This window comes from Sphaeramia orbicularis, chromosome 8, assembly GCF_902148855.1.
Source record: "Sphaeramia orbicularis chromosome 8, fSphaOr1.1, whole genome shotgun sequence".
In the NCBI taxonomy this organism is placed as follows: Eukaryota; Metazoa; Chordata; class Actinopteri; order Kurtiformes; family Apogonidae; genus Sphaeramia; species Sphaeramia orbicularis.
The window spans coordinates 53,910,544-53,921,248 of record NC_043964.1 but is presented as its reverse complement, the minus strand read 5'-3'; positions in this window follow the sequence as shown (position 1 = coordinate 53,921,248).

Here is a 10,705-nt window from a genome sequence, read left to right as displayed (position 1 = left end):
TGCAGCCACCGGTCTGTGCTCACTGACAAACAGGGTTGTTGCTTATTTGCGACATCGTTATAAGTGCAATGTTGTGTTTGCACTGAAGAAAACTCATGTTGTGACCTGGTGAATCCACAGGAAGTTATTCTGTTACTCTACAATCCCATATCCTGTCCTACGGTTACTATAGCAACCTGTGTTTACCCAGTCATACCAAAGCTGCACAAAGAGTCCAAGCTGCACACACACACACACACACACACATACACGTACACACACACAGGTTGTTGTTTTGGTGTGAATGGGCTGTAACACACACCAGGTTCAGACCCTTTGTCTCCTCCATCCTGTCCACCACTGTCACAGAGACTATGTATACTGTTTGTATATTATATATACTAAGCTAATATATAAAATTCTCTTAATGTATGTCTATTCTATGCTGTTGGTAGTCGGGCGATAGCTCTCCACTTCCTTTTCCCTTTCTGAACATAGACTGAATGAGTACGATTCAATTCCAGATGTAAAAAAAATAGAGAATCAAGGTCGAGGTGTTTGAAATGGAACTGGTGATTGAGAAACGTTAACGGGCTGGAAGGGTCCGATAAACCGGCACGACTCGTCTGAAATGGGCAGTGTATTCAGTAGCAACATGGGTTTCCAGAGGGGAGTGTTTCCTTTTAAAGATGCACTATGGAATATCTTCACATCAGGTGGTCCGCTTAAGTCCAGTTTATGTGGGAGTGTGTGTCTGCGTTGGGAGCTGGACATGTGTCGACCACAGATACGCCAACAATGGCTGAAGCTGCAAACGTCTGTAGAAGTTTCAGGTTGGAGTTTCCTCAAGAAACCCTTGCAAAAACAAAAAACCTGCTCTCAAGAACATCAGTTTTCATACTCAGGTTCATACCGGTTACTGAGAATAGAAGGATTCCCCGTTTCTTTTTTGTTAGATTAAAAAAAAAAGTTGATTTTTTAATTTTCTCTTTTTTTTTACTTTTACATGTTTCAGACAGCAGGGGGCATAATCGTCCTCTGTTGTCTGGTAAACTTGGGATAAAACAGCTGACAAGACCCTTCTGAGGAAGACTACAAGTGTGTACATGAGAAACATGTAAAGGTAAAAAAAAAAAACAAAAACTAATAATAAACTTTTTTTTTACCTGTCTGATGAAAAAGAAACAAGGAATCAGACATTTTGAAGCTTGAATGCAGCATATCATTATCTTTAGGTCATAACTGTCAAACTCAGACACAAATGGACAAAAGTATGTGGACACGTTGAATCCAGGTGTTTCTTTTCTAACAGGGGTCTGAGATACAAAACAATAAGGACTAATGTCAGAATATAGTTTTATATCATGAGATAAATATCATTGCATTGGTTAGTTTGGTTTAAATTGTTATCTTTGTTTTCAAAATGCCTCAGAGATGGTTGGAACTGAATTTATATCAACATTGATTTTTTTTTTTCTTTTATCCATGACTCTGATTTTAACTATTGTGAAATATTGCTGTTTCTAAACTATATGTACATAAATATGTGGACACAGCACCCAAAAATCACCCAGAAACCACTCAACAATTACCCCCAAAACAACCCAAAAATCACTTAATAATCACCCAGAAACCACCCAATTTTTTTTTTATCCATGACTTTGATTTTAAATGTTCTTTCTCTAAATTTCTATAATATTTTTCCTGCTCTGACTGTAACTAATAATTTTTTTCCACATCTAACATCTACTTTCATCACATCTGACTGAGGAAGAAAAATCTACCTTCAAACTATAGTGAAATATTGATGTTTATCAACTATATGAACATAAATATTGGGACACAGCACCCATTAATCACCTAACAATTACCCCCAAAACAACCCAAAAACCACTTAATGATCACCCAAAAATCACCCTTTTTTTTTTAAATCTGCGACTCTGATTTTAAATGTTCTTTCTCTAAATTTCTCTAATATTTTTCCTGCTCTGACTGTAAATAATAATTTTCTTCCACATCTAACATCTACTTTAATCACATCTGACTGAGGAAGAAAAACCTACCATTAAATTATAGTGAAATATTGATGTTTATCAACTCTGTGGACATAAATATGTGGACACAGTATGTCTCCAGCTGTCAGATGTCCTGTTCATGAGGGTCGGACACAGAAACATCAATATTTGTAATCAACTAGTGTGTTTGTTGGTTCTAGATGTGGTTGTTTTGATCCTGGGCAGAGCTGACTTTTAGGAAAACATGTTCATCTATATTTTATCAGTTCTGATTTAAAAATAGTTTGGTAAATCATTCTTTAAAATTTAAATCACAGTTAATGTAGTAATACCGATATCGAGGATTGAAGTCAGTAAAGGTGTTGTTCCTGTTTTTAGCTTCATTTCCCATCATGCAGCGTTGATACTGTGTTTCCCGTCAACTGTCATGGCCATAGCAATGTAATTGTAAGGTTATTGTATTAAAAATGACTAATATCTGCCAAAATATCGGTCCGATCAACTTTGTTTTCACTAGTTTGTTCAATGACAAAAAATATAAAAGTATGACAAACTGCAGCAGTCAGCTCTGTACGGATTTAGTGTGATGCCCGACACACACACACATACACGAACATAAACAGAGTCCACATCCCTTTTAATATATAGATCTGATATTTATCCCATAATATAAAACTATATTCTAACATTAGTCCTTATTGTTTTGTATCTCAGACCCCTGTTAGAAAAGAAACACCTGGATTTAACGTGTCCACATACTTTTGTCCATTTGTGTCTGAGTTGGGTCATTATAATACGAGGCTAATGATATGCGTATTTCCATCAGATAACAGACTAGGCTCTGCTGTTTTATCAGAAGGTGACAATGGAGGCTATCTTACACATGTGACCCACGTCCCAGACACCCAGATGACCTCTGCCTGGGTACATTTGACCTGAACTGAACTCTGTATTTAAACACATTAAGAGTTCAACAGTTTCAACATAAACTGATTTTCACGGCTTTTATCATTATCTGTTAAATTGACTAACATCATATGTAGGGGTGTGTATCGACAAGAATCTGGCAATACAATACAAATCACAATACTAGGATCACGATACGATATGTCACGATATATCACAATACTGTTAACAAGGCGGTATTTTTTGGTTTTATCTCTTTTTTTAAAATGATTATTTCTTGGAAAATATAATTACACCAGAAATATGCACTAATCCTAAACACATTTGTATTTGATCAGAATAGGATCTAATACTATATCATTAAACTTTCCTCTATAAAAACTTAAAATGCAGGATTTGGATAAATACAGGTTTAACGTTTATTTAATGAATTAAATCAGTGCACAGTCCTTGAATCCAACACTATTACATTTTTTTTTGTCCAGTTCCAACCAAGGTTATTATCGTTAACGAAAACTAACGAAATGACGAAAACTACAATTGAAAAAAAACATTTTCGTTAACTGAAATAAATAAAAACTATAATTAAAAAAAAAAAAAAGATAACTAACTGAAACTGTATTTTGTGTTTACAAAACTAAAACGGATAAAAATTATGGAAAAAATTCCCTTTGTTTTCATCTTTGTAAATGTCGGACTGATACGAAAACGATTTATTTCGCTCTAGCAATTTTAGCTAGCGGCACCATACGACACTTCAGAGTCCGTCACTTCTTGTCACTTGTCGTCTAGTCGTCTTCTGGTCCCCACTCTACCTGGAAACATGGAGACTAAAGTTGGGAGAAAGCAGCAGAGTCCTGTCTGGGATTTATTTAAATACGACGGAGAAGAAGAGAAACGATGCGACAAAACTAAACTTAATCTAAGCATTTAGAAAAAAATGAAAACTAATAAAAACTAGCAAACCTGCTGTAAAAACGAATTAAAACGAACTGAATTAGAGAAAAAAAAAAGTCAAAACTAAATAAAACTAAACTAGAATGGAAAAATCCCAAACTATTATAACCTTGGTTTCAACAAAAGAACTAACATCTGCTTCTTTCTGACAGCAAAAAGTACTTTTAGGACGATTGAAATGACCATTATTTAACAAATTAGTCTTATCCATTTTTAAAAAACTACATGCATGACCTGCAATATCACAGTAGTACTTTTTTAGTTTAGAAACAACAGAGAAAAATACCCATGTGAATATAGAAATAAGAGAGTTTGCAAGATTCCCAAAAATATAAAGAAAAAAGAAAAACAAAAAATTAACCCCTGCCATGTCTGCATTTGAATAAATACCTACAAATATCGATACAGTATCATGAAATGAAATATCACGATATATTGCGGAACTGATCTTTTCTTACACCCCTAATCACATGTGTAAATGCTGCCTAACCCAGACTGGATCACAGACTTCCATTCTGTCACCGCTGACCTTAATTCAGTTTTTTTTTTTTTTTTTTTTTTTTTTTTTACATAATATGGTCATGTGGAGCTCAACCAGAAGAGACGGGACTTTAGCTCTGTTCAAAAACTGTTTCCATTTCTCATTTGTCAAATCAACAACTTTTCTAACAAGGCCAAAATCACCTCAGTTGTTTGCAGGTTTTCTTTTGTGTTTTTTGGAAAGTCCATAAACATTTCAAACAACTCAAAATGTGTGTAAAATAACGCAGCTACTGTTTTTTTTCCTGCTCATCTACAGCCTGCAACACAACCTACCGTCAGCTTCCATCAAAGTCATTCCAGTTCAGGTTCTATGTACAGCCTGACATGATCTGAAGTGGGCCGGACCAGTAAAACAATAACAACATAATGTATAAATAATGTCACCTCTAAACTTTTCTCTCTGTTTTACAGTGAAAAAAGTAAAATTACATAATGAAAATGTTTACGTCTACAAACTATCCCTTAAAAAAATCTTAATAACATGAACCACTAGAAAAGCACTCCCACCCACCCCCCAAATCGCCGCCAAAATTTGATCATTTGTTCCTTGTGCCAGTATCAACATTTCCTGAAAATTTCATCAAAATCCTTCCATAACTTTTTGAGTTATCTTGTTAACAGACAAACAAAAATGGTAATGAAAATTCCAAAACTACTATTTTTTCCCGTTCTGGATCATGGTATCCAGAATTTTAGGAGGATCCAGCTCATTCTTCAATGTCTTGTAGAACCTGTTGGGAAATTTTTTTGTCTAACCACTGGGAATTTTACCGTGGTTTATCGTTATACTGGTAATTGTTACATCCCTACTTTAGACATTTTAGGTTGTTCATATTTGTTCAGGTTAGTCACATTTTATTGTTACAGGATAGTTTGTAAATGTCAGTATTTTCATAATTTAATGTTATTTTTTGCACTAAAACAAAGACAAAATTTGAAGTTGTCATTATTTATAGGCATAGTGTAATATTTTTTTCACATCAAACCGAGAAGAAAATATGGAGTCATCCTTTTTGGTTGTTTTTTATTTTTCTGTAGATCACATTGGTCTGTATGTGGAACCTGAACTAAAATGAGTTCCACAGCCTTAACTGTGGAATTTTTGCACTTTATCCCACGGGCCGCATTGGAACCTTTGGTGGGCCGCATGTTTGACACCCCCTGCTTTAGGTGATTCTGTCTTCTTTTAAGTGTGATGAGATATTTGGACTTGAAATGAGAAAAATACACTTGGTCAGATTTAGATTTTTGCAGCGCGTGGCTGACGTTAACCCTTTCATGCATGAATTATGAGAACCTTAATCAAGATTTTTTTTCCTGAGTGTTTTTATTCCCCTTTAGGCATGAAAAAAACAATATGATTGATATTTTTCTTTTTATGAACCTGTTTTTCATGGGGTTACAAAAATGTCCAGTCAGCTGGACACCATGCATTTACTGACATACTGTGTGAAAACTATGAAATACATTCGTTTAATGCTGTTAATCTGTTCTCACATTTTAACATTCTAGAACCTCCTGAGACCCAGCAATGCATTTGTGTCCTCTGTAGGGGACAAGAGTTTTACAGCTTTATAAAAAAAAAAAAAATGTCCACTGCAAAGGACATTCCATAATTAAAAAAAAATCTGTCTGAAAAACTGTTGCACCATGCTGTTCCTAATCAAGACAATTATTAAAAGTAAAAAAAAAAAAAAAAAAAAAAAAAAAAAACTTTTCCTTTCCTGGGTCTCTAGTTATTTCTCAGATATGCCAAAAAAAATGTTTGAAAAAAACACAGTTAATTACATTCTAATAACCATTAGCAATTGATTTATACTCAGATATGTTACTGCAGATCAGGTTGATCAAGAACAGTATTGGTATGAATTGCAGTGTATGGGATGATGCATAAGCGTCCACTGTGTTGGTTGATATGCAAGTAAAACAACAAAATCCATGAAAATACAAGAGAACAACTATGAATAGCAGTCCACTGTAGTGGGGGGGGTGCTTATTTCAGGAAAATTTTCAGATTCAACTTTAGCCCTGATTTTCTGATGCAACAAGATGTTCTAAGCACTCCTGTGTAATTTTTTGAAATTTTCATCCAAACACCCCCACCACCACCACCACCCCAAAAATTACTTTTTCAATCCTGAAAATATGGGGTTTTTTGTCAACTTTCAAACTTTCTTCACTTTTGTTAAAGTACAATGTGTCAATCTGCTCATGCTGGGCCCTAAATGTTTTTTGTGAGACATGTCATGTCTTCAGAGTGCTTTGCACTTCAAAAGGTGTAGAGTCAAGGTCAAATTATAGGTCAAAGGTCATCCAAATGGTCCAAATCTCTTTTGATGGAATTCAGATGTTAATGTGGGTTCTTCCAAATGTTGGGCTCAGGTTCTCTCCTCAGAACACATCTACTGACCACAAACAACTGACATTCAATAAGACACATTCAGCAGAACTATTCACTCATGTATTCTCCACACAGACATGTCAAAAAGAACAAACAGTAGTTTCACATGACTGACATTTACATGTGTTTGTCCTGTTGTGGGTGGTGCAGTGGATAGACCTGGGGCCTCACAGACAGAAGGTCCTGGGTTCAGTTACAACACCAGTCCATGGGGGTGGGACCTTTAGTCCATGGGGGTGGGACCTTTAGTCCATGGGGGTGGGACCTTTAGTCCATGGGGGTGGGACCTTTAGTCCATGGGGGTGGGACCTTTAGTCCATGGGGGTGGGACCTTTAGTCCATGGGGGTGGGACCTTTCTGTGTGGAGTTTGCATGTTCTCCTCGTGTCTGCATGGGTTCTCTCTGGTACTCTGACTCCTCCCACCATCTAAACATGTGCACTGATAGGTTAATGGGTTCATCTAAATCATCCATAGGTGTGAATGTGACAGTGATTGTTTGTCTCTATACGTTCAGCCCTGAGATGAACTGGTCACATGTCCAGGATGTACCCCGCCTTTACCCATAAGTAACTTGGATAGGCTCCAAGTGACCTGGTGAGGATAAACTGGGTTCAGAAAATGAATGAAGTGTTAGTGATTCCCTCCTAAACATGTGCTAGTGTTTCCTCCACACTAATGGCGGCAAATTCAAATGGAATGTACATGTGTCAATATTTAGTCTGTAATGTGTCTTTAAAGGGCCAAAGGCCTGGGGGGGTCCCACCAGGAAACCAGAGGGAACAGAACTGAGGACACATGTGATAAAATGTTGGAATAGTATGAATTTTTGAGAAAACTAGGCATTTTGGTGACCTTTAACCTCCAACATGACCTTGACATTAGACTTTTCATAGTACAAAGTACTCTTATGATACAGTATGGCACTGACAAGATCATTAAATGTCCCATCATGAACATATTTATACATTGCACTGGACAAAAGAGTGGAGGAGCTGGGAAAGCTGCGATTTTCAGAGTTAAAAAAGTAATTTTTGGGGTGGTGGTGGTGGGGGGGGGGGGCTTGGACGAAAATTTCAAAAAAAAACTACACAGGAGTGCTTAGAACATCTTGTTGCATCAGAAAATCAGGGCTGATGTGGTATTTGATATTAAGCCCCCCCCCCACTGTAGTGACTACTATGCATGAAAGGGTTAAACTGTGAGCAGCTCCCAGTTCAGCACAGACTCCCAGAAACACTCCTCAGAATCACGCTAGTATGAGCCAGTCTTCCATATTGGAACTTTTAAACCTTCATGAAGATGCCTGCTTTGCTGTGTGCAGTAAATGCAGCGGACCCTGTCCTGGTGCAGATGCATTTGGACATAGAGTTCATCATTACTCAGTCTGCATTCACATGATAGTACAGGACTGTTGGGGACATTTCTCTGTGTTAGATATTTGAATGGTGACTGGTCACAGCCCCGTCTCTGCTCTATGACTGTAAAACAAATGCTGCTAATGTAGAGAAATAAATGACCTTATGTTTTTTGGAGATTTTAAAATATGCCCCAGATTAGATTTTTACAAAGAAATAAAACTAATGGATGCACATATGGTTCAAAATTAGCACTGAGCACGTGCCAAATGTAGGTCTGTGAATAGTTCTATCACCGCTGGTAACTGGATCAGTGAGTGGATTTCTTACATTCGGTTGTGCTTCATACTGATTTTTACTGTGGCCCAGAGGTGCAACAGCCCAAACAATTATCCACTATATGAAAAAAAAGAGAACAGACCAAAAATGTATCCACTGTAAGAAAAAAAAGAGAACAGACCAAAAATTTATCCACTGTAAGAAAAAGAGAACAGCCCAAAAAATTATCCACTGTAAGAAAAAAAGAGAACAGCCCAAAAATGTATCCACTGTAAGAAAAAAAGAGAACAGCCCAAAAATGTATCCACTATAAGAAAAAAAAGAGAACAGCCCAAAAAAGTATCCACTATAAGAAAAAAAAGAGAACAGACCAAAAAATTATCCACTATAAGAAAAGAGAGCAGACCAAAAAATTATCCACTATAAGAAAAAAAAAAAGAGAAGGGACCAAAAAAATCATCCACTAGCCCAAAAAATTATCTTATTTCTTATAGTAGATAATTTTTTTGGCTGTTCTCTTTTTTTTGTATATTGGCAAATTTTTGGGCTGTTCTTTTTCTTATTCTTATAGCGGATAATTTTTTTGGGCTGTTCTTTTTTTTTACTTATAGTGGATACTTTTTTGGGCTGCTCTTTTGTTTCTTATAATGGATAATTTTTGGGCTGTTCTTTTTTTTATTATTATAGTGGATAATTTTTTTGGGCTGTTCTCTTTATTTTCTTATAGTGGATAATTTTTTGGGCGGCTCTTTTTTTTCTTATAGTGGATAATATTTGGTCTGTTCCCTTTTTTTTTCTTATAGTGGATATTTTTTTGGGCAGTTGCACCTCTGGGCCACCGTAGCTTTTACACACTTGAGCCAAACTTTAGATCCAGTGATTCTGTGAACGATGTGTATTCATTGGCCCAATCCACCCCTTGGCCCCTCCCCCTTACCCCCACCCTCCATTTTGCACGTTCACATGAACGTGTAGGAGTGTCCCGATTCTTGATGAGTCAGAGGGGGAGGGCAGCTTGACCTTCCAAACGGACATTTTTCAGGACCACACTACGAACAGAGGGGTCTGAGAAATCTCCCATAATTCAGTTGGAATCATCGTCAAAAAGATGCCCAAAGCCCATCCAACAGAGACGGTTCCAGCTGCTGACGGCATGGGGAATTCTGTCGGAAACAAATTTGTCACATCTGTTTATACACTGCAAAAAAGGTGGGTCTAAAAACAAGATAAAAACACAAAATCTGATGGAAAAGGTACAAAAAACAAGCGAAATATCTGCCCATGCAGCGAGATCATTTGACTGGACAAGATTTGTTGAATTCAGATTGTTAAAGTTAGAAGTAAGTATGTCTACAGGTGTATGAACACCTACAAGAAGACATTAACTCGTAACACAAGATCGATTATCTAACACTTAAAAATCCAAGTTTTGTTTTTTTTTTTATCTTGGTAAGACCCAAATTATTTGCAGTGTAGCGACATCAATGACTGTTGATGATGTAATGAGTGTGGAAGGGTTGTCCCATTTTATAGGGGAATGGACTACTACCCCTTAGAACTGCATTTCAAGTGCAAGGGCTAAGGGGGAAAGGGAAGGGCCAAGGGGTAGGCCAAAGGGGAGGGATAGCAGTATGGGGGAAGGTCAAGGGGGGAGGGATAATAGTAAGGGGGAGGGCCAAGGGGTGGGGGGAAGGGGAAGAGGGAGGGCCAAGGGGGTGGGCCAAAGGGGAGGGATAGCAGTAAGGGCGAGGGCCAAGGGGGGATGGGTAGTGGTAAGGGGGAGGGCCAAGGGATAGGGGTAACGGGGAAGGGGGAGGGCCAAGGGGGTAGGGGTAAGGGTAAAGGGGAGGGCCAAGGGGTATGGGTAGTGGTAAGAGGTAGGGCCAAGGGGTAGGGGTAGGAGTGTGTGGCAAGGGGTAGGGGTAAGGGGGGGGGCAAGGGGTAGGGGTAAAGGGGGAGGGCCAAGGGGTGAATTGGGGTAGGGCCTCAGTTTGAAGGTGAGCATGTCCAGCCCACGTCAGCTGACCTGACAGTGAACGTACGCCAGTGTGTGTGCGATAACAGAAGGGAGTGGAACCGCAGGTTCCCAGTAGACTGGACTGACCGCCCCGCTCTACCACTGTTTTATACTGTCACAACATTTGATTGTCATAAACCTGAGCCTTGTTTTCATTCACAATATTTCATGATTATAAATGTTTTTGTCTATTCCAACCGCCTCTGTTGTGTTTTTATCGTGTGAAAACGAGGTTTATGAAACGAGTGGAA